At 34.4% G+C, this 25,881-nt stretch overlaps 1 long non-coding RNA gene across 3 annotated transcripts; it reads left to right on the top strand.

Annotated features, from left to right (window-relative positions):
* LOC116591230 lies at positions 1-22,123 on the top strand. Of its 3 annotated transcripts, none has more exons than XR_004285891.1 (5): positions 1-233; positions 2,901-2,938; positions 6,757-6,849; positions 12,218-12,316; positions 21,215-22,123. It is a non-coding gene; the product is annotated as an uncharacterized LOC116591230 (long non-coding RNA). The 3 variants fall into 3 exon arrangements; XR_004285889.1 differs by having other exon boundaries at positions 12,174-12,316; XR_004285890.1 differs by lacking the exon at positions 2,901-2,938 and having other exon boundaries at positions 12,174-12,316.
* The last annotated feature ends 3,758 nt before the right edge of the window (positions 22,124-25,881 follow it).

Here is a 25,881-nt window from a genome sequence, read left to right as displayed (position 1 = left end):
ATTGAGACAAGTTTAAAAATACATGAAGGGATACTTGGGGCAAGATTTGTAATATAACCTCCAGACTGGAAATGGTTTGACTCAGTGGACTCAAACAGAATAAGATGAAGTGCTTTTAAGTTATTTTTCAGGTTTATTAATCTTTCCGAGATAAGGGACTGTATGTGGAAACAGAGCCATCCGGAAAACTATGAAGAAATATTTCAGCCATTCAAAAGGAAACAAAGTAGAAGGTAAATAATTATTGGCAGCTCTTACTAAGAGTTTAAGCAGTTTCTTTTTCTCCATTTGTTTCCCCACCCCCTTCCTGTATAGTCATTCACAGTTCTGTTATTTTCTTCTTACACAGGGCTAATGGGTTAATGACATAAAGTGTAGAGTGCTAAGGAGATGGAATTAACAGAGCAGAGGCTGTCATTAACTATGTGTATTCTTACTCATAGATCAATATATACACCACTTTGTTCAGATCTCACCATCTGGAACTATGCAGAAAATGCTTAAATTCATTCATTTAGTCATCCATGCAATAATTATTTATTGAGCACTTATTATGTGCAAGGTGCTACTCTGAGATAGGATGCTAAGCACAAGAAGAATCACTTTCCCTCATGGACATCACTGTTTATTGGAAGAGAGGGACTTGAATCAAATAATCACATTCAATGTTAAGGGCTAGCAAGAGGCAATCTGTAAGAGAGTACATACAAACTCAGCTTGGGAATTCAGAGAAAAACTGCTCCCAAATAAGTGAAAATTAAGCTGAAGTCAAAGAAAAAATAGCCATTATCTTGTGGAAGAGGGCAGGAAAGAGTTGTCTAGGTAGAAAATAGTTAAGTATGTTGGCGTAAATAAGGCTTATTATGAGTTTATTATCAACATATAACAGTAAATAATAGAATAATTGCTTACACAAATTATACAACTGACTTTGCATTAAGCATGTATTTCAAACCCTGAAAGTATTAAATCGGCTATGTTAGGAAGATGCGATCATGAGTGGGTCTTTTTTCTTTTCCATTTTTCTAAATATAGTTGAAATTATTTCATATAATGGGAATTTTTATGAAAAAACAAACAAAATAATTGCGTTACCTCTGCTGTGTTTTCTTAAATAGCTTGTATCCTTGCTGCTTTATTAAAAAATATTTAGCATTCAACACCTTGTTTCAATCAATGTAAACTGAATTTTCTCAAAGATACTACATTCTTTTAAATGTCCCCATTTATAACTTAGGACATTCTTGGCACAGAGGACAGCCTTATAAAGCTGAGGGGTGCCGTACCCCAAGAGGGACCTCTCGACCAGTCAGAATGCTCATTATCAGTCCAATTATCCCCTGATAATTGGCCTGCCTGTGGGAATAATAGGTTGGGATGATTTAACTCAGTGCTGGTATATTTATATTTATAGCATCCTACACACTGCATTCTAAATTTCTTAACGTTTCCTTAAATAATGGAACAATCTGATTCTAACTGTTAAATACTTTATTTGCTCAATATTTAACTTCCTGTGAACACTGAAGAACCTCTCTGCTGAAGCCCAAGAAATGCTCCTTGTTTGTACTAAACTTTGTAGTGTTGGTAATAAATCTTACCTAACGTCCAGCTTTCTTACTTTGTCTCTTTACAACATTCTCCAAAAAGACAAATCTCCCTTCTTGGACTCTGTGAAATTTCGTCATAGGATAACACTCTTAGAATGGAGTCACTTGGCTTGTAAATGCTTACCAGCATTTCAACACTTCTAGATGGCTGGCTGGTGTCCAAATGAGTCTAGGGAATGGCCAAGGAGAGGAATTGTGATGGAATTTTACAGAGGATAGGGTATTTGCTTTTGTGCGTTTCTTGAAATAATTAGGTAGAATTAGGTTACATTCATGGTATAGTGTTTTAAAGTTTACAATTTGAGATTCCAGTGTCCTCACTTTTTTATATCTTGTGCTCCTGAAATATGTTAGCAAGATGGAGATGTTTGCATCCTCTAGGTCTCTCTGTCATTCTCTCTTTTTTTAGGTGCATAAATTTATCTGTTTAATAAATAGTTCATACACTGGCCAGAAACCAAGTGGACAAACTGTACTCACTAACCCTTTAATACTTGGCTCCTTTGTATAATGACCCAGCCCATTATTAGATAATGAAAGAGTGTATGAGAAAGTGGGAGATTATTTATGATGGAAACAAAATGAAACTAATGGGACAAGATTTGAAAGCTGTGATGCATGAAAGGTGCTATGCAGGCAGCTTTGGCACCATGACAAGCAGAGAGAAAGGCTCAGTGGGAAGCAGCAGTGTGAACATGACTATGAAAAAGAAAGAATGGATTTCCTGAATGAATCCTTGCCATCTGGTGTTTGTTTAATACACAATGAAGGTCAAATGGCTACTGATCCTTTTTTCTATAGTCCAGTGACTACAAGAATGAGAGGAATCAATGAGTTTATCGATATGTCTGGAAATGACTCACCATATGATCTGATTGAGTCAATAAAACTGAAGTAAGATGTCATTACTCTTTCAAAATGTGGTTTGGAGCTTTGACTACAATTCTGCATTTTATTTTATTTATTTATTTTTTAGCTAATTTGCTGGATCAAATGTGATTGGTACTTTTTCAAGATTAATGTTTTGAAGCATTTAATTTTATAGGTAGGTCTAATTAATAGGAAGGGTCAGGAAAAAGTCTCTCATAAAGCTGAGTGTTTCTCCTATTTTCAAATGGATCTGGCAAACATTTGTTTCTGTTGATTGGTAGTGGATTAAAGGATTTTTTTCCACTTTGCCTTTTCTATGTATGAAATTGATTACACACCTATTTTATATAACTATTCCTGGGAGACATATTACCTTTCAGTGAATTTTTTTTTTTTTTTTTTTTTTTTTTTTTTTTTTAGCATTACATGTAAACAGCATACGCTTGGGGAAGTCATATGTAAGTCGAAACTATTATTTTATGTAACATTTTCTTTCGTGCAGGTGGTTCCAGGAATGTAGTTCCACAGTATGATCCTGGAACTCTTACCCTCTATAACTAAAGATGCAGGGTTTTCTGTTGAGTTCTTTTCTAAAGACTAAAATAAAAGATACTTTTCTCACATTAATATTTCTCAGCTGCCATGAAAACAGGGATAGGAGAAGCCAAAAATAGAGGAGCCAGCTGTGGGAGGCTGCTGCTGCTTTTTTTTCTTTTTTCTTTTTCTTTTTTCTTTTTCTTTTTTTTTTTTTTAGGCCAACTCAGAAAAGTCTTTCATGTTCATTCCATAAAGAGTGTGTTAAAACAAATACTCTTTCACATGCTTGAATGCTATACTTTAGAAGCTGATATACACTCAATGGTGACACCATGAATGTTATCTGACTATAGTGTAGTAGAATTGGTAAGTTTGTCTCCTGGGTAGATCTGTTTAGTATTCTTTATCTCTTATCCTTTAAAAAAGACTCTTTACTGTACCTAGTTAATTAAGAGTAAGGCAATTATGAAAAAAATTCTCTTCTCCCTCAAGTAGACTCAATGTGTTTTATTCTGATGCCACAAATTTTGTTGGTGTTTTGAGTTCTTTTCCCCCGAGCGTAAAAGTATTACATGTAAATGAAAAAAAGAATCACCCATCATTCCAGTATGCAAAGGTACCATATTTAATATATTGACTTCTTTATTTTTTCTATTTTTCTTTACTTAACTAAACTAATACTATAAAATGTAATTTTATAATTTGATTTTTTGTTGTTGTTTTTCCTTAACATTTTATCTGTGTCTTTTTAATGTGCCTGAGGCCTTTTGCGACTCTTATCCCCAGATAGACTTGCTACTCCCTTCCTTTGTGTTCCCACTGCTCTGTGATACTATATTCTAACATAGTACTTTTAATATTATGTTTGTATTTTTTAAATTTACCAGCTGTAAAAGCTTAGAAAGCAAGAGCCTACATTTTATGTTTTTTTGCAATACAAAAAATGAGAGTTTACTGATTAAAAGGTATAGACAAGAGCAGAAGATCACCTGATCATTAGAATTTCATATGTACTGGGGCTATTTTTTTTAAATATTTTATTTATTTATTCGACAGAGAGAGATCACAAGTAGAGAGGCAGGCAGAGAGAGAGAGAGAGGGAAGCAGGCTCCCTGCTGAGCAGAGAGCCCGATGCGGGACTCGATCCCAGGATCCTGAGATCATGACCTGAGCCGAAGGCAGTGGCTTAACCCACTGAGCCACCCAGGCGCCCCTGTACTGAGGCTATTAAGACAGAGGACTGATACAACAGAAATCATATGTGTCTTGTACTTAGTAAGAATTTGAATTCTATAACATGGAAGGATGCTTAAAACCTCTACTAATATTCTATTTGACAAATAAACTGCTTAATGTCTGGGTATGCCTGGCCCTAAAGTATAAAGTCAGTGAATGTGTATGGTTCATTCCTGGGTAAACAATGATGTTAGCTTTTATGACCAACTGGGCATCCTTTTTTTAAACTACCATCATTTATATCTGTATTTTTTCCAGCTTTATTAGGATATTTTTTGGCATATAACACATGTAAGCTTAAGGCATATAATATAATGATTTGATATACATATATATTGCAAAGTGTTTACCACAATAAGGTTGATTAACACATCCATGGCCTCACACAATTATCATTTTTTTTAAAGATTTTATTTATTTGACAGAGAGAGACAGCTAGAGGGAGAACACAAGCAGGGGAAGCAGGAGAGGGAGAAGCAGGCTTCCTGCCCAGCAGGGAGCCCGATAGATGCAGGATAGATCCTAGGGTCCTGGAATCATGACCTGAACCGAAGGCTGATGTTTAATGACTGAGCCACCCAGGCACTCCACAATTACCATTTTTAAATGAATATGTGGTGATACCTTTTAAGACCGACTCAACAACTTTCAAGTATATAATACAGCTTTGTTGATTATAGTCACCATGCTGTACATTAGATCCCAGAACTTACTCATTTTATGGCTGGAAATGTGTATCCCTTGAGCAACGTCTCCCCATTTCCCCCACATCCTGGCAACCATCATTTTACTCTGTTTCTGTGAGATTGGCTTTGTTAGATTCCACATGAAAATGAGAACATAAAGTATTTGTCTTTCTCTGTCTGCTTATTTTACTTAGCATAATGCCCGCAAGGCCCATGAATATTGTCACAAAAAGTCAGCTTCCCTTCTGGATTATGACCCATTTAAAGGGTCAGGTACATTTACCAAGGCCTTGGAGGTCTTTTGTTAGCAAATGTCAGTAAGGTAGGTTGACAGGTCGACAGGACTGTGGATGCTCTACTTATACTTTTAGATAACTTAGAAGATAACTGGAGGAGCTTGCAAATCCCTAAAATATAGAAATGACTTTCAGGTTAATTGCCTTGGATTTTCTCAAGGTGAAAGGTACAATAGAAATGTCAAAATGTGAGTACTGTTATTATACTTTCTGTTATCAACCAATAGCTTTACCTCTTATGACTCATTTATTCAAAAGTTGGCATAAAACTAGGAAGCAGTTCTATATCCAAACTTTGAATAAAACAAAAGTAAATTTGGGATTTATTCAGCATAAATAAACCTCATCATATATAATTTTTTCTCAAATCCATGAATTTTAACTCTACGGCTATTTTGCCTGCTGTTCTTTTTTGAAACAAAAAATATGTGGGTACATATTGTTTTAACAGACGGATGTTGGGTTATGCAAATAACTAGTAATTTTAACTATAGGAAATCTTTATTATGTCCCTGCTGTGCTTGCTTGTCATTTTTTAGGATGTGATTCATTAGATTAAAAATATGTTTCTTCATCTATTTTCTATGTCTCCTTTTCCTTTGGATAATAAAGATTGACATTAAAAAATGGGATTTCCCAAAGATATAACCTGATATCAGATATGTGAGGAAAAATATTTGCCTTACTCACTGAAATATAGAATTTCCCTATGACCTACAAATGCTAAAATCTTCCTAAAGATACTGTTTTCTCAGGATTGGTTTCCCATCTTCCTTCATTACTCTAGAGACCTTCCTCCATTGCTCTTAGAATAAACTAAGAAGAACATTAAAGAGTTCATAGTTTCCCATAAACACCAAGTATAAGAGAAAGTAGTTGATATTTACTTATGAGCTTGAATTTTATCAAAATTGACACCTGTTTTCTTAAGTTCACATTCCATGTCTGGAATTTGTCACACTGAAAAGTCACAAAGGTTGTCAATTTTGTTTCAGAATACCACCAATTCGGGTTTCCATATGCCTCCCTGTAAGAATATTTTGTTTAAGGTTACATTTTCTCAAGAAGTGTTTATACATAGTATATCAGAAATATACTCCTTAGATTATTATGTTAATGGTGTTATTATTGTTATGGTGTTATTATTATTATTATTATTATTGTTATTGTTATTATGATTTTGTTCCTGGACTAGCCCCCAAAGCTGAAAGTCCCACCGTTTTGTACCCTGGAGAAAATTGTCAGTAACTAAGTCTGGTGACTTTCCCTTACAGTTCTGTGCAATCTGACCCTTTCATTGGTTGCTGATAATTCTGTGGTGGGAAAGAGAAAGACTGCAGGCATGGTTGTTTAGAACCAGAGGAGTGAATACTACACACAGAGTGAGGACAAAACTACAAAACTAAATATCAACTCTGAATTTTTACACTGAGGAAATCTAAACTCTATCACCTAGAAGTTGTCAGACTCACCTAGTTTAACAACTATTAAGTCTTAATCTATTTCTTTCACTTTTTCTAGGACTGAGAATTGGATAGAAGACTTTGTGGTGTTGACAAGTATTTAAATGCCCTAGGCCTTTAAGGAAATTCTACTGAAATCAACATAAGTGAGGTAAAACAAACCCCTATTTTTAAAATATATCTGTTTTTCAAAATATAAGATTTGGCATCTCTTTAAAAAAAATTCAAGTTTTTATTTAAATTTCAGTGAGTTAATATGCAGCATAACATTAGTTTCAGGTGTAGATTCTAGTGAGTCATCACTTACATATAATAGCCAGTGCTTATCTCAAAAAGTCGGTTTGGCACCTCCTAACTATTTAATTTTTTAAAAAGTTCTTATATAAAAGCCCTTTTGGGTAAACCACACATAAATATCTGAGTTACCATTCCAGGCTTTTCTGTGCTATGGAGTAAAAGTCTTGCTTTATGGAAATGGGATTGTGGAATGTGATAACCTAAAGAAGGATGCAGTTTTGTTTTTTGCTCCGAAATTTCATCCTTTTCCTCTTTCTCTGAATTGCATTGACTAAAAGAGTTATTTACCTGTGAACTTTTAAAAGAAAATACTAAACATCACTGACTCAAATGCCAAAAGAAATGTGTGTACATGGATTATTATATTTTCTAACAATCTAGGTAGTTAATTGAGAACCTGGTGAGTAATATATCTCTCTTGAAAATCATTTGGCTCAGCTTTTGAGCAGAATCTCCTAAGGGCTTTGTTAGGGGGGTGGGTAAATCTCATTTTAGGCTGAGATTGAAATAAAGGATATTTCACTCTGGAAAAAAGTACATATAGATCTTTTTGCTGGTCTGGTGTTTACTCAGCTAGGGTTCCGCCTAATGGGCAATCAACAAAACAAGCAGAGGGAAATTCTAACAGCACAAAAGGCTGAGTAGGAAGATGGTCAGAGAGGATCAGATAATTAACCCCAAGAAGTTGGGTTCAGTGCCTTTATTGGGGGGATTACAGGGATAAAATAAGGTCATTTCTCTTGTATAGAAGAAGATGGAGGGGTCAAGAACTTAGAAACATGGAGAGGGAAGAGAGTGAGAAAGAACATCGTGCTACTCTTCATTTTCTGCTGTGTGACAAAGGTCAAAATGATGGCAGTTCTGGACTTTGAAGAGATGGTCTTTCTTTATGGAGATTAAGTTCCCAAAGTCGCATTCATTGAACTTCCTAAAAGTAGCAATGGACATTTCAGAATGAACTTCTAAACTACAAGAGTCTTTGATTCCATGCTAGAAGTTTCCCTGCTGAATTAAGCAGTAGAGAACTACTCTGGATAATCCATTTGACCAAACTGTATCCAACAGTATGGCCTATTACAAACAACCCTTAGGGTTTTAACCTCTCAAAATGTCAAAATTCATTACACATAAAAATAATACTTATATATTGTTAGCCAAATATACCAACACTATCTATTCAGTAATATCTGTAAACCTAAATTCAGAAAATAACACAATGATATTTTCTATGCGTTTATTGTACCTATTTTACCTATAATGCCAAAGAAATTGGGGTTGTTTTCCATAATTTTAGAGAGTCCAAGCCTTTTCTTATTATAAATACCTTAGTTCCTCCACAGTTTCATGGGGGATACCATTACATGATCTAAGTCAAAATGATATATGAAGGAGAGTATTTTATTTGACTTAATGACAAATTCTCAATTTATTCTGACCATAGTTCAATTGGTCTTTCTAAAGCCTTTTTTTGAATCTTAATAAAATCTGTCCATGGAGAAACCTGCTAATTTTTGTTCTGAGCTCTTACAAGATATTGTGTGTGTGTGTGTGTAATCTTAACATTTTCTTAACATTTTGTTTCATAATACTGAGGTTTGTAGATTCTAACCTGAATTAAAAGAAATCAGTGGGGATTCTATGGTGTTGGATAATAAATTTAAAAATTCTTGCTGTTTACAAAGACTTGGATAAATTAATATTTATTAATAGGCTTTTTTGGGGGATATGAATTTTATAAATACTAATGCATTCCATTTACCACATTTTTAATTGCTTTTGCCATATCATAGCCCTATTGAGTTAGATCCTAGGAATTAGCTACTATGTTTGAAGACGTTTTTTTTTAAGTTTGGAAATCTACAGAGTGAAGAAAGTACTTTCTTTCATCCAATTTGAATAGAAAACAAGCTTGGGAATTTTACACTTCTTTGAATTCTAGTGACATCAACAGTTACAAATCAAGTTTCTTCCCTGCCTTATTTGGGATGTATGCAAACTGAGTTAATATAGTTCGTCATTTTTCACTCAGGGAAATTTTATGACTTCATTTTTAGAAATAAACTCAAATTCAATTCTCCCTTGATTGAGTGACTAAGACAGTGACTTCACCATGGTATATTGTGAAGGAGAAAAAAGTATCGATGAGTCACACAAAGTTTTGATTAAAGCATAGATTTTATTCCACTTAGTGATTCATTTGTGACTTTTCTTTCTCTTTGCTGCTTAAAGTGTTTCATTCCTCCTCACTCAAAGCAAGGAGAACAGGGGCTGAAAAAACATGAATGTCTTCTTTCTTCACTGTAAAAAAGGCAGAGGAGTGAGAATCATAGAAGAGAGGCTTTTCCTAAATGGGTTATATCCCAGAGTTGTCAGGGTCTCCCTTCTCTACATAATGAAGCTAAGGTGATTAGCATGTCTAAAGACTGAGTTTTTTTCAAGAAGGTATGAGATTGGGGCGCCTGGGTGGCTCAGTTGGTTGAGCAACTGCCTTCAGCTCAGGTCACCGTCCTGGAGTCCCGGGATTGAGTCCCGCATCGGGCTCCCAGCTCCATGGGGAGTCTGCTTCTCCCTCTGACCTTCTCGCCTCTCATGTTCTCTCTCACTGTCTCTCTCTCAAATAAATAAATAAAATCTTTAAAAAAAAAAAAAAAAGAAGGTATGAGATTGATTATGGAAAATCAGGGACAGAATTGGTGCTCTGCTTCTACTGATATTCTAGAGGTAATTACTGATATTATTTCTGTGCACAGACCAACCCTCCATTTTCTCTTTATGGCATTATGACAGCCTCCCTGCCTTACTGGCGATGGAGGTTGGCTGATGTTGAGGCCAAACTATGGTCTGTGGGTATGTGCATGGAGATGATGGTAAGTAATCATAATAATTTTATTCGGATCAGTGAACAACTTTCTGCTATCTTGACATACTCTTACCATATTTTGGAACACATATTGTCTGTCCCAAAGTAAACTAATTTTTTTTTTACTAAAAAGAACAGACCTATTAATAAATTATAGATAAAATGTATTTTTTTATTCTGAGAAATAAGAGTTTAAGTAACAAGAATAGTCATACAATTTTTGGTTTTATATTACATGGTATGATGATAAGGTAAAAATATTGTGCTTAAGAATGTCGGGGTGGGGGATGGGTTTGGCAAGCACCATAACATTCTTCTGAAGATTGTGAAGCTGTCTTTTGCATTATAAATGGGAAAAAAAATTAAAATGCCCTGCCTGGTCCTCAGGTCTTGCTAACAATGATAAAACTGTATGCATGAAAACTCATATATTTTTTTCATTCATTCATGTAACAAATATACCAAATAACCCCCCCTCTCTTTTTTTAAAGATTTTATTTATTTATTTGTCAGAGAATGAGAAAGCACAAGCAGAGGGAGCAGGAGTCAGAGGGAGAAGCAGGCTCCCTGCTGAGCAAGGAGCCCAGTGCTGGACTCCATCCCAGGACTCTGGGATCATAACCTGAGCCAAAGGCAGAGGCTTAAGCAACTGAGCCACCCAGGCATCCCCTTCTCTGTTTTATATGAACTATATATTAAAAAACAGATAGGTGAAATTACCTATATTCTTTGAGATTATGTGAGTGCTTAAGAAACACAAATACCTAGAGAAAATATAATTTAAGAGTAAGGTTTATTTCTATTTGTTACATGATAGTATTTCAAAATTATAACGCTCTCTACAACTAATAAAATCTAACCAAGTAGTATTTTGAGTGGCATGGAAAATAGCTTCTAGTATTAGATACAGAAATAAGTAAATCAACTAAACTCAACTGTATGCTAATTGGCCAACACACCTCTCATTTAACCAACAGTGAGCTATTCCACAAGTATCTGGAAATCAAATGGTGACTGTGTAGGTGTAAATTCATCTCTAAATTAATTTTCCAATAATAGACAATCTCTAACAAACAGAAACTTGGAAAATAAACAAGCATAAGGGCAGGAAGGATATTTTGTTTGTGATTTTAATAAGTATGATTTTTTGGTGTTTAGATGCTGTGGAATTTCATCAACCACACAGAGCATAACAAAAGTAAACTTTGACTAAGGTTTCCCCCACACACTGAGCTTTTGGTGTCACTACAAAAAAATTGTTCTAAGGGCAAAAATCTACTGTGTCTGTTTTATTAAAAGGCAATTCTGTCCCCCCCCCCCCACTCCCGCCAGCAACTGTATTATCAACGCAGAGCATTTTACATCTTTATTCATATGTATTTCCCTATTTTGTATGTATATATATTATACATAACATACAAATATAATATATAAATATACATATGTGTATTTATTTTTTCCTAAAGTTTTATAGTAACACAAAATTTCCATCGAGAGTATGAAGAAATTATTGGGATATATTAAAATAAGTAATGGTGAAGTGAAATCATGGTTCTTCCATGTAAACATCTACATCATATTCATAGATGATAGAGCTAAAATGGTTCTTAGAGGTGTTTTAATAAAATCCCTCTAATTCATAAAAAACTGTAATTGAGCAACTTGTGTATTATCACAAAACTAACTATATCTACATCTAAAACATTTTATATAGTGGTTTTTATACTTTATATGGCTTGTAAAGCGCTCAAATGGAATAAGAAACAAATTTCTGTTGCTAAAATTCAGTATTGTTTCTAAGATGAGATATTACTAAAACATTGGACAACGAATGACAAAGCTCATCAGGGATTCTGCTTCTCCCTCTGACCCTCCTTCCTCTCATGCTCTCTGTCTCTCTTTCTCTCTGTCTCAAATACATAAATAAAATCTTTACAAATAAACAAAATAAAATAAAATTGTACTTCAAAATAAGTAATGAAGTTTTCAGATGTAAAGCAAACAGCAGTAAATCACACATCATAGATGTGCAAATGGAAATGTCTTTTTGTAGCAAACTCTTTCCTGTAAAACCCTTCCACTTTTCATGTTTTAATCCACAGAATAGAATCCAGAAAAAAATCAAAATAGTACTGTCAATGTGAATTATTGTAGAACAGATAGCAAAAAAAAAAAAAAAAAAAAAAAAAAGAGAGAGAGAGAGAGAGAGAGAAAGAAAGAGGAAAAAAAAAAGAAAATCATTTTCCTAGGGCTAGAATTATTTAAAGAATTCAACTCTTTTGGCCCTTATTTGTAATTTTGACCACTTCTTTTTGCAGGTTTTTGTGCTGATGAATTTAGTTAATTCTAACTTCTTACACAGGCTGTCATTTAGTTCCGGTGCTGTTGCAGACATTAAGGATACTGATACTCATTTCATCATACTCAGATCACTGAGATACCTACATTATGAATAAGCAAGGTAAGAAACCTGGGCCTTGGTTAAAGATCATGGTAAATTTCTCTTCTTGTAGGTCCATTATAGATGTACACCTGGTACATTAAAAACATTTGTAGCAATTGGTAATGACTCTTAATGCTTGTATCATACAGAAATTTGAAGGTATCGAGTGGTTTTTACATGGCACTTGCATGGTTTGCAAGAGGACTAGAAAATGTAAATACATTTATTTACCCTCAAATTGCTTAAATATCCAGGACAAATTAGTGGGCAGATGACATAACAAATGTTAATTCCAGTCCTTTCTTCTCCCATCTAACCCAGAATTTTCAGGGATTGGAGGTCTACAGGTGATGGAATAGCTCAATCAGTAGTTATACCCCATCTCTAGCACTTAGATGCAAATTACTTCTTATAATGAAAATAACTCTTTTGATTAAAATTATGAGAAAATGAACATTTATTCAAATACATATGGGAAGTAATTTTTGTGTTTTCGGGGGGAGGATCCCATAACTTTTGACACTTCTTAATATATTGGTTTCCATATAAAATATTGGCACTTACATGGGATTCTCATGGTAAGTCTGAAAACATAATCTCTTTGCTTACACAAATACCTTTAAAAGAGGGTAATTAGTGACCAGTGGCTAAGAAGACCTCTGTGTTGAGAGGTTATGCTAAGCCTCTTGAAGATTCTCCATGTAAACAAGTCAGACCACATCACTCATTATCCCTCCTTTGTTTACTTAGAAAAAGGTTCAAACTATTTAATGAGAGGATTACCCATACTTCACCTCTATTGAAAAAGATTAATTGATATTTTCCTGTTGGAGGTTTTACCACTTGCATTTGGCTTCCACTCTCCTATTGTTATTGATGCTGTGATCAACAGAGCAAAGTTGCTTAAAGGTTATCCAAATTTCACAGCTTACCATTACTCAAACTAATTATATTTTTTCCTTGCTCTTAGACCTTGAGTTCCAAGGACTGTTAATTTATCACTTGAAGAGACTGTGTTTTCAACTTTACTTGTCTGAATTGAAAATTATATGACTAAAATCTGGATACTTTGGACAGTTTTGCTGACTATGTTATAGACAAAGTAGCATACCTACTCAAAATGGAATATTAAAACATAGAGCCAAATTTCCATGTAAACCTAAAAATAATGAATTTTTTCAATATAATATATATAGGAGATTTTCAAAGATAATTTCAATATCTTACCATCATCTTGGGAACACTATATGTATTAAAAAAAAATTCCACCATTTTGAGATACAATACTGTGATAGAAATCTTTACAAATTTTCCCCAAAAAATGTGTGTATTATGGACATATGGCTGCATATTTGGATAACACCATTTGCATTTTTCAAACTAGCATTTTTTTAAAGCACTAGCTTGGCTTTTGCTGTCAGAATGGCAAACTGCTAGTGTATTCATCTAAAATTCCTAGTTTAACTCTTTGTCACTTTAGCATTTTATGTAATGCTAATATGTTCACCTTTTTTAAAAAAAGTAACCTAGTATGTTGGAGGCAGTAAAATAAGAACGACTTTTCAAACCATAAAGTTTAATAATAGGAGGAGTCACATCAGAGTATGAAAAAAAAGGATAGTGTCAAAATTTGATTTAGAAAAAATGCTTCTGAAAATTACTGGGGGATAAGAAAGCATGTTAAAATGATTTTACTTCAGATTAATTCCCTGGAAGGATTTGCAGTTTTTATGGTTTTCTAGGGTTATTTTGCAAAAGCAGTTTTAGTTCCTGAACATTTAAACATAACACACCAGAATATAGAACCCTAAAAAAATGATGAGGAGAAAATAAAGATGAAAAGAACCCTAGCATTGGTAATTTATGGAGATTATACTCTCAAGTTTTCAGTTGCTGTAAGCTTTCTAACAGAACATCTTTAAATTTCTTAAATTCCTTTACTCCATTCGTAAATTCCTTTGTGATACAATAACTGTTAAAAATGAGGTGTATTGTACCCATGGCCAGCCATAGCATTTTAAGACATACTTCCTTCAATGTCCCCCAGCCCCCAAGGAGCAATTTTATTCAAGGAAATCAGGTACCCACTTATGGTTGAATAATTTACCTGTCTTATATAATTTATACATATCAAAAATTATGTTATCTAAAGAACATGTTTTGACTTACAGATTAAATTTTATGTAAATTATACTTTCAAGTCAACATTACCAATAATCTTTTATTTTCAGATAACTACCCTAAAGGTCCATGTTACATTTTCTATATATGTTAAAATATGCACTATTTTAAATTTTGCAATATTGTGCATATATTTGGACATATTGCAGACATATTTGGACATATTGTGGACATATTTGGAATATTTCAGTTTTTCTCTTAATTGACATACTATATGGCTACTTATATTCCCTAGCCACTTCAATCTGCTTCTTTTGAATTATGTTTTTGCAATGTGTTTATCTAATTATTACTTATTTATTAGTTTCAGCAGAAGTATTTAATTAATTAGCATCTGATGCAAAGATAAAAGTAAATACCAGCACGTAAATGATGCTATTGAAAAGGTACAAATTTTATTGCTCCTAATACCGGCAAATGCAGTTAACCTTATTGATTTAGTGGACTACATTAAAATAACATAATAAAAACTATTTTACCGCAGGGCACTATAATCTGACCACTGTGTCTGCTATTTTGCCTTCAAAACTTAATGCATAGCCCAACATCGAACATATTGATTCTTTTAAATAGTCATCCTCTAATAAATATGACATTATCACTCTAAGTTGAGGCAGTTGTGTTAGGCGATTAGAGAGTAGGGATGTAATCAGAGGAAGTACTTTGAAAGATCATCTCTCTTTATTCTCTTCTTTTGAAGCACACAGAGAGGAGAACTCTGCCAGAGCAATAACTGCTGAACTGGCTGTTACATAATCTGTGCTAAACGATGAAGTACTGATACTTCAAAAGTGATCATCTATCCCTTTAAATATGGAGGATGTCAGTACACATATACATTCGATCGCTATAGCTGAGCTGATTCTTGGAGCTAATTTGAAAGGGAATTTTAAAAGTATATAAGAAAATGTCTTTTAGCATTACCTAGTAAATCCCTGAACACATATTTTAATTATTCCATACGTGGCAGACAAAATACCAGGAACCAAGTAAACAAAGATAAATTAGAGGTGATTCCAGTCAGAGTCAAAAGCTAAAGCAGTTATTTTGACATCATTGGCATCAATTGTTACCTACTCACACTCACATAGATCTCAGAAAAGAAAGAAAAAATTAAAGCCAAAACAGACTGGCAGGTCTAATATAAGCTTCCAGTAGTTTCCACCCATGAGGGCTTCACCCTTGTTCAATGTTCAATGTTCAACATTGTTGCAAAGGAATACAAAACCACAAGCCACTGTTGGAGGATGATAAAATATGATCATATTCTAATAATATATTTTAAAACAAAATGTACTTAATCCAGCTATTAAAAGGCATAACTTAAACAGAAGGAACACAAAACTTAAACAAAGCAGGAGACAGCTGTCCAGAAATTATCAATTGCTAAAGCACACAGATTGTGATTAAATTTTAATGCAGCTTTTAAGCAAAGATTTTGCTTATCAGAGAGAAAGAATCCCACAGAAAATATTGTTATTGATTTCATCATTTTAGATGTAACTGATCCTTTAAGTAATTTTTCTTGCTTTCAATACTACTTTTTAAAGTGACTGCTTATACTGGGCAAATCATTAGATGATATGTTCATTTAAAATTCTAAGCCAACTGCATAAATGTTCTCCAGTGCACTCAAAGTCACATCTGTTGGAAACAAAACACAGCATTCAACCCATTGAATAAAAACAAAACATAACTGTAGAATAGCTGGATAGTCAAATCATGTAAATTAAATGGCATTGAAAATGATATTTTTTATTGATTTTTTTCAGGGAACTCAGTCTTTGGAATTAAAATATATTGATTACCTTTTATGTAACCCAAATTAACAGTAAGGCAATTAGATCTGCTAGAGCATCATAGTAGCTTTAGAGTCAGGAAATAGGGAATAAGAGTATGCCCGCCCCTTCTTTAACAAATAAAATGTTACATTGCCTCTCTGGATGAAAATACATATAATATTTTATCAATAAATTAATTATTAAAAATGATAAATCATAGTTATACTTTATATTCTATTGAACTATAATAATTCAACCATGTGTGAGATTGTTAAGGTTAATAAAACAACTTTTAGTTAAAAATTGGTTACACATTTCAGAAATAAGTATACATTTAGTTATATAATTATATGACTTCATTTATTAATTTAGCAAGTATATATTGAATGAACTAAGTGCCAGACCCTAAGCTAGGCACCACTGTGTATGCATACATGTATATATGTTCTCATAATAAATGAGCCTATATAGACTTGTGTATAAGAAATAAATATTAACTCAATCTTTTTTTTCTAATGCATATTGTCAAACAGTTTATTAATTAGTCAGTTTGAAGTCAACCGAGAGATCTATATAATGCAGTATCACCTTAAAAGACGTAAGTTTTCCTCTTTAGAAATATGGGACACACGTTTAAACCAAATGAGTTTTAATATGGCAAAAACATACGGTCTAAATTTTAATAACTATTTTACTTTGATATTTCTTTTTTTTTTTAAGATTTTATTTATTTATTTGACAGAGAGAGATCACAGTAGACAGAGAGGGAGGCAGAGAGAGAGAGAGGGAAGCAAGCTCCCTGCTGAGCATCCCTGCTGAGCAGGGAGCCCGATGCGGGACTCGATCCCAGGACCCTGAGATCATGACCTGAGCCGAAGGCAGCGGCTTAATCCACTGAGCCACCCAGGTGCCCCTTACTTTGATATTTCTTAAATTCACATTTTACTACTCTATTTGCCCTTGCAGTTCTTAGGTAAGTACTGTCAATTGATTGGATTAATATTGATCTGATTGGTCACTGACAACACAGAAGAGCCAAACAGCTAAAACTATTCCTATGTGTTTCAGACATCTGAAGATATAGATATATACTTACATAAATATAAATGTGAAATAATTGGTTGAATTTTTTACTCTTAACCATGTGATGATGAGTCCAACTGTTAGTAAATCAAAGAACATTGTTTGCATATGCTTATTCGTGTCTTCATTTCACAGAGGTCTAAGAAATAATACAATCTCTTCTAGACTAACACAGAGCAAAATAATTTGTCTTCTAAACAAACGATATCTATTTGATTTATTCCTATAGTTAGTATTTTTTTGCATGTTTTAAGGTCACTAAAGATCTTTTAATGTGTTGATGATTAACTAAATTCTCACTTCCCAAAAAACCGTGTTGCTTACTTACTAACCTACGTTGATCAAGTCACATGAAACCCCTGGAGGGTCAACACAAACCACAGTCCAAAAGCCAGATTGTTTGTTGTTTGTTTGTGATGGGAAGGGAACTGGAGAAAAAAATTTTAGTAGTATCTCCAGTTGTGAAAAAAAGACAATCTAGTTTAAAGTTTGTTAAAAAACTAAGTTCTTGGTTAACATCATTCGTCATTGACATGGTTAATTATCACCAGAGATGTTAGGTATTTTGGACTTTCTGGTAATTATAGTGATATAGCATGTGCCTTCATTTAATCTTCTACAGGAAGAAATGTGCTTATTTATTTATGTTCTTTAAGAAATGTTCTTATATATTTATGACATGAAATTCCGAAGTCAGACCTTTCATGCCATAAATATATACTCAGTTCAATTAGGGACATTTATCACTTACACTAACATTCTTCTAAATGTCCGAAACATCAAAAATATCATTATATTCATTTGCAAAATCCAAATACTGTTTCCCAAAAATCCTTCTGTGAGTTAAACACTGTTGAAAATATCTGTTTACCTGAATTACAGAGAGCTATTAGTCAAATACAGGATCAATTAAGTTTGTTACTTAGATCTGCAAGGACCTCTTGTATAACAGTGTCTACTTCAGTGCCTCTGTACTCTGATGGCTGAATAGAGTATGTGTAATCCCAAGGGTGAAAACAGCTACAAGGCAGGGCACACCAGTTCATTCTCCATGGCCTGGAAACATTCCATCCCTTAGAATTCACGTTCAAGAAAAGAAAAAAAAAAAAGAATTCATGTTTTCACAACTACTTGCCTAATCCACTTTTGAAGTAAGAACACCAAAATTCCAGTTTCCACAACAATTCTACAATCAAAAGAAATTCAGATCCCTTATTTCTCCAAAATGAGCAGAATCCAGTGTGGTTTCAGTTTTGTTGACCAAGTGTTGAATGTTAAGGAGATTATGAATAGTCAAAACAGATCAACAAGTTTACAAATTTAAGTTAGTTGGAACTAAGTTAGTTGGAACATCTCATCTTTTTTGCTTTATCAGAGTTCTTTCAATATTATTGAGTATAAAATTATGTGTTTCTGTATCACTGGTTAAACCTAGGACCCCAATTCCTTTTACCCAAATGCAAAAATGCCTTATTCGTTTCTGCTTTACCCAAGTGAGATAGTCATTTTTACTATTATTTTAATTTAACTTAAGTCATTTTTGCCTTAGGTTTATTTAAAACAAATACAGACATTCTGGATGGTAGTGATGAGACACAGACTGAGGGAAGTAGAATTAGATAATTTTTTGATTGCTAATTAAAGCCCCAAAACAGAGACCAACTATTCTCTGCTTAAGGAAAAAGAAGAGGAAACCTCAGCAGATCACAAATCCTTGTTTTCTGTAGTTCTTGAATTTAATGCTTTATTGAAAAGATGGTACTTGCTTCAAGATCTCTGTCTGTGAGTGTGCTATTTGTGGAAGTAAAAATGAGGTATTGTTTTCTGTCTTCCAACACAATCAACCTATCGAGGATGAAATCACACCACATGATCACACGGCCCTCTTGAGCTCAAGGATGAAAGTGTGGGAGATAAAATGAAAGGACGTGGGGGTAGCATCATTCAACTTTCCTCCCCTTCCTGGCCATTGTATCTTTCTCTTGAGCTCATTTTCATTACATTTCATTACATGAGCTCTAGAAGTTGAAGCCCATATCATTTGATGAGGCTTTGCTAAGAGTAATAATGTCAAATACTCTGGAATAGCATTTATGTGTTATATGCTGTACTGGTACTAATTCATTTTATCCTCAAAACTTACAAATTGTCCTATTGTGACTTCACTCCCATTTCTGGAAAGCAAACCATGTGTCTGCATTCAGCATGTGATGTTTCCAATTTCAAATTACATGGTTAATTTTCAAGGGGTGAAAGTTATGAGAAGCATCAGAGTAGATTTCTGAGCATGAACTTGGGAATTAGACATATTTGTGTGAGAATCTTTATGCCATTCCACTGCAGCAACTCATTCATCCTTCCTGTGTCTCAACTACCTCCTATAGGAAATGGGCAGAAAAATATCTTCCGAGATTATTGAGAGAATTTAATGAGATAGTATACTGAAAGTGCTTGGCACTGTTTCTATTGTGGGGTTAAGTACTGAATATTATTAATAAATAGGATAGCATGAAATGGCAAAACTAAATTACGTCCTATGTTTTATCCTAACCCTTACCACATTTCCAAATTTTTTTCATTCATGGGGGATTACCTGCTAGGAGAACTGAAACTGAGAGCATGAAAAGAAGTCATACCCTTCAGAGTAGCCCAGAGCAAAACTGGAATACCATCAGAGTTTTAGAAATTAACATATAGACATGTTACAGTTTTCAAGCTGTTACTTTGGAGTTTAACATTTCCCCAATGACATTCGTGCAATTGTTCAGCCAAGAGTTTTAATACATTTTCTGTTGTGTATCTTCTATTTTAACTCTTCTCTTCTCTTCTTTTACTTTTCTTCCTTTCCTTTTGTTGTTGTTGGAATGTGGCATTACCTTTCCTCTCATTGTGAAGACCTCCATTTGGAAATCTTGTGGAGATCTTTTTCACCAATCCTTTTATGCCTTTTAGATTTAGGAAGTTCTCTTTTTCAAACTCTACCCAAGATCCATTACTTTGCAGTTTTACCACAGACTATTTTAAGAGTTAGTAATGTTTTTGCGTGTCTTTCAGGAAAGATTTGAGTGGGCATAATTGTGCAGTGTTTTTCATTTTTCGTTTTTGTTGCTAGGACCTTAATCTTTTTCTCCTTCCCTTGTTACAAAGATTATAGAAAAACAGCAGGTCTGAGCTTTTATATAGGATTGAATGCATCTTTGAAAGTTAGTACTTTATATTGTGCTAAATGATAGTGCTCTTTAAAACTGGATGCGTTATGTTGTAAAGAAGGTTAAATACAAAGAATCAAGATTTTAGGTATCCCAGGGTCTTGTTACATTAATCTCAAGTCAGATATGGTTTTATGAGAGGGCACAGTAGTTTAATGGGCATTTATTGATTTAAATTAAATTATAACTTTGGAGACAGTAACTTGCAAACTTAAAACAGTCATATGATATTATGAATTACATCTTATGCACATTAAGAGATCTTAAGGAAAGGAAACCAAAGATAGAAAATATTGGTTCACATTTCAAACCACAATAAGTGTGAATATAGCCTCAATTTAATAAAAATGTATTATGCAACTTTCCTTGGGTTAAATGTCTTACAATTGCTCTTGGAATGGGCACTTGTTTTCCCATTATTGGTCACTTTAATTGACTTACACTCCAGTTTTCTCATTTAAAGATCACTTTATAGTATTGTGTGCTCTTCATCTGAGTGATATGTTCTACTCCTGCCTGGTCCAACAACACAACAGTTTACGTATTTCTGAACTTGATCCGAAAACTGATTTAAAAATCCATATGGACAATCCAATTTATCTGAAAATATATACACACAAGTCTGCTCGGAGGTGGCTAAAATAAAATAAATTTCATTTTAGGAGACAGGAAGGAAGCCAAGAAAAGAAAGTGAAGATTCTGAAGTAAATGGGTACTTGCTTTGACTAAGATCGAAACCCACCTCTCCCCAGAGAATATTAGAAGAGGGCATGGAAGACAAGCATTGGAAAAGTAGAATGTTTGTGCTTTTCTTTCTGGTGAACTGCATTAAAAATTCAGCAAAAGGGGGATCACTTTACATTACTCTTCTTGTTTAGCATGTATCGACTGACAGGTGCTGTAAACATACATAGACAAACATGGTCCTATGCTAGCAGTGGTCCAGTGACTGAGGGAAGACAGTGTTTAATCTCCCAAAGTGATCACACTGAGGACTTTGCAGACACACTATGCTGAGATTGCAGAAGAGGTCATAAATACTTTATTTCCCATAAAATGACAGGAGCTTGCCTTTCAACTTTGATTCTCAAAAAATCCATCTGGAGAGATGGTGTTGTTCTGGCAATAAGTTACTAAGTTAGAGCAATCCTTTTTTGATTCCAAGCACTTGACTGTAACGCTTGCTGGTACTTTGGAAATATCGGTAGCAGAAAGCACCCAAGAGGCACCTCAGTCTACTGCATGTCTTGCTTTGCTGGAGGTAAAAGCAGCAATCCGCATGCCTTTGATTTCTCTAAGGGTAGAACCTCAGCAATCAAGGAGAGAGAACTGACCTTGGCTTTGAGATCAGAACCAGTATTTAAAACATTGACTCATTTGTGTTTTAGAGATGTCAGGGTAAATAAATTATAAATGTTTATATTGAAGACTAAGAGGCTCCTTTTCCTACACTATAGGCAGTGATTTGGCTGAGATTGTATCATTCTGTGATACTACCACAACTACCTTTTTTCTCACTTGAATTGTACTTTTGGCTGTCATTTGCGCTTTTGAATAAAGGTTTACATTAGTGGAAGATATCATAATAGCCTATCTCCTTTTCTCGAGTTGATATACAAATCAAAAAGAAAGGATAAGGCCAAGACTCTCTTTGTCCTTGGAAAAGTATGCCATCTGCATTTAGCTTATGATATTCAGCTGGGAACAAAATTCTAGCATAAGGAAGTCGTTAATACAACCCTCAAGTTACACTGTAAATTCAAAGTACTTTAAATGCCTTATAATAGTCAAAGCCAGTAAAATCGACCCTGTATATTTTTATTTCATCTCTGTTGGATCATATGATATTTAATAATTGGTTCTGGCACCTCGTTGCAAATTATTATAACTTTGAGATTCAACAGTCCTATTGAACATATGGGCAGCACAGCCTCAGAACATATATATGATACAGCCTCACGAGAGGACCTTCTGTCTTGTTTTCCTTAGCTTGGAAGGGTCAGGTAAATTTTGTTGTGTCGTCATGTGCTAAGATTCCTCAATCTCTGTTTTGCAGGGTAAATGCTTAATGGAACTGATTTTTCCCCCCCTTAACTGTGAACACTTCCTTTGCAAAGCCAAAAGAGAAATTCATGCATCTGGGATGCAGTTTACTGGGCTCTTACTAAAGCAGTTATAAAGCTATTCCCGTATCAGTGCACAAGTATTCATCAACCCAGAATAGGTTCTATTACTTAGTGCCATATTGTATCCTGGCTTAGTTGCAAACTACGAGAGTTTCTGGAGTCAGGAGACCTTCTCATGGTATTGAAAGCATATGATGATTCTTCATTAATCCTGAGAGAGATGGAAAGTTGGCGATAAAATACAGTTGACCCCAAGAAACCTTTCATAGAGTTAGACAGTCTCCCTTTAGCATTTCTTTTTTTCTAGCTCTGCTCACAGTAGCACCCTGAGACAATGTTAGGAAAAGCATTTCCACATCAACAGCCCATTAAGGTTATTTTCAATGTTCCTGCTGCTTTGCCTCTATATCTAGCTTGTGTGCCTTGATTTGCTCTTGTATTATTTCCCATTAATTGCCATATTGTTTATTGCCATATTCAAACATACTGTAATATGGGCACAGTGGCAATAATTACATAGTAAGCTGTACTTAAAAAAAAAAAGATGTCAAGATGGGTAGTGGTGAGTGAGTGGGTGGGGTAGCAGAAAGTTATGATTTACACCTTATGTTGACATTGTGGAACAGAGCTGGTTCAATTTCTCTTGATTTCACTGTTACTGCCTAAAATTAATCTCTCTCTGTCATATAATTATTCATTACCAAGACTATTAAGCTAAAAAGTTCATGGAGATGGGGGCAATGATCAAAGGAGTTTTTCAAGCATTTATTTTACTCTTGCCACTGCAATATTACATTTTTAAAATTGACATCTGGGTGGATGAGAAGTAGCCATATGCAATGTTGATAATCCTGACTCATTTTAAAACTCCTGTTTTCCTCAATAATTTTTTTTTAAGACAAGAAATACTTCTCGTATCTATGCTTGCGTGCATGCATATTTGCTCTAACTTTGTATACAAGGCATTTAGAGGCTCTGGAATAGGATTCCGTCTTTGTCATACTTACAAAAATCCACCTCTCATTGAGCCATCCTACCCTCCTACACCACACTGTTTGGGAGAATCTTCTTCACAATTAAGTTGTCATTTGGTCTAGACAATACCAAGGATCGTCCTAACCCTGGTGAGCAGCAAGTCAGAGTCATGCTTGATCCTGGTTGACAATCTGGAAGTTGAAATCCTTTTCATATCAGCAGAGTTGAAAATATCTTTTACGGCCGATTCGCTTCTGATTCTGGTCGGCTTGCTTGGCATCTTGTAAGCCAGTAGGTGGAGTGCTTGCTAACAGTAATTGAATATACAGAACTTGAATTTAAAGTAAATGGAAACCACTTTTCTTGTGATAAACTGCTAAAACCATATTTACACTGAACTCTTTCTATGGATATAATTAGTTGAAAAAAAAGTTACAAGGGCAGGGCTGAGATGAATGCAGGACGATAGTTACATGGTAGAGCACGGAGAGGCAAGTTGTGCCTAAGAGGATCAACACATCATATGGTGTAAACCCATGTAAAGGGGCACTTTCTCAAACATTCAGCTGAATTTGATTTGGAAAATAGACCTTGGTCCCTCTTAAAAAAAATTTGGTATTTCTTCTGTCCAAAGAGGAAACTAGCCTTGATTAGCTGTGCGTGAAAAAGCTTGAGCAACAGAGGATTAATTACATACATGTGTTAATAATAGTCATAGTAAATTCAACATCTTTGGAAAGAAAAGTTGCGAGAGATGCCTCCAAAATAAAGTGTAACTTTCCCATAAGAGTGTCTTGTTTTCCTTCAGAAGAAGGTTTTCAAATGTATTTAAAAGCTGCAGCTTGAGACTTGCTAACTACATCACTCTAAATCTATCTATATCACACCTAAAGATGTTAAAGCAACATTTAGAACTCCAAGGAGAAAACAAGCAACAGAATTTAGAAAGCAGGAACCACATGGAAATAAGAAAAATCTTCAGTCGTTTTTTAAGAATGTGAGTTATATGATGTGAAGTAGATGAAAATGCAAGAGTTTAAAAAAGAATCTCTTGTTCCATATCAGGAAGACTTACAGATCTGATTTCATGGCACGCAAGTACTGAAGATCTCTGTGGCTTGCAAATAACATTTCGTCTAAAAGGACTTCAGAGCAAATAATTGCACAGTATGCAATGACAAACACTACTAAAATAGTGATCACTTCCCCTTTATTTAACTTTTTTATTATAAAAATGGTAAACTCTCTTAAATATAACTTCATGAGGACATTGTTGATTTTTTTCTTTTAAATTGTGTCATCATGTTCTCAGCTCATATTAAATTTTGGACAGATTTGTGTTTCAGATATATGACTTTTTTTTCACTTCGGGTTGGAATTGAGGAATGGAGGGGAAGAGTGTGCACTGCTAACTGAATTAATCAGCCAGAGCTTTATGTGGTAAATAACTCTTTGAAGCATGCAATAAATAGCTTTACTAAACCCAAGGAACTGCTTGCCACTCACTGCCTTTTCAAGCAATATCAATAACAAAATTGAACTCCCTCAGACCAGAAAAAGGGAACAGAGAAAAGAATAGTTACTGTTAATTTAAAATAATAAAATAATGTGTTTTCTGTTTTTCATCTGAAGGGGAGAAAGTACATTCATTTCTGTCAAGCCATGGAATCTGTCTAGCAGATTGAAGTGGCAAACTCTGACCGGAACACAATCTAGATCCCTTAGCCAAGAAAGAGAGCTTTGGGGAAATGTATTTATTATTTGCTTTTGATTGGAGAAGCAGTATGAATATTGGTGTGTTTGAGTTCCAAGGCAAATTGTGCAGTCATGGGCCAGCCTACGAAATCATTGAAAGGAGTTCTGTTAAGAAATGAATACCTTTGCCTACATCTTTCTCCATGTTCATTTATTCCTTCAGGTTCTACAAGTATCACTGCATACTTGGCATATTTTTATTCCTCTCATTAAAAAAAAATGAGTGCACTTGCTTTTTGTACCTGTTGTTATTCATTTTACCTTGTTTTGTTTGCTTCACTCTGTTACTTCCCCTTAGATGTTGAGTCATGTCATTCTCGGTCAGTGTTCATCCTTTGGTAGTGAGTAGGCAGAAGACTTTCCTGAGAAATAGAAAACGCTAGCCTCTGATCTCACCAGGATTATATTCTCTCTTAATAGAAGCTGTTGATAGATCTTGAACAGCTCCACACTTGGGGTGTTGACTTGTAGAA

This window comes from Mustela erminea, chromosome 5 (genome assembly GCF_009829155.1).
Source record: "Mustela erminea isolate mMusErm1 chromosome 5, mMusErm1.Pri, whole genome shotgun sequence".
Lineage (NCBI taxonomy): Eukaryota > Metazoa > Chordata > Mammalia > Carnivora > Mustelidae > Mustela > Mustela erminea.
This window is presented reverse-complemented; position numbering and strand designations above follow the sequence as displayed.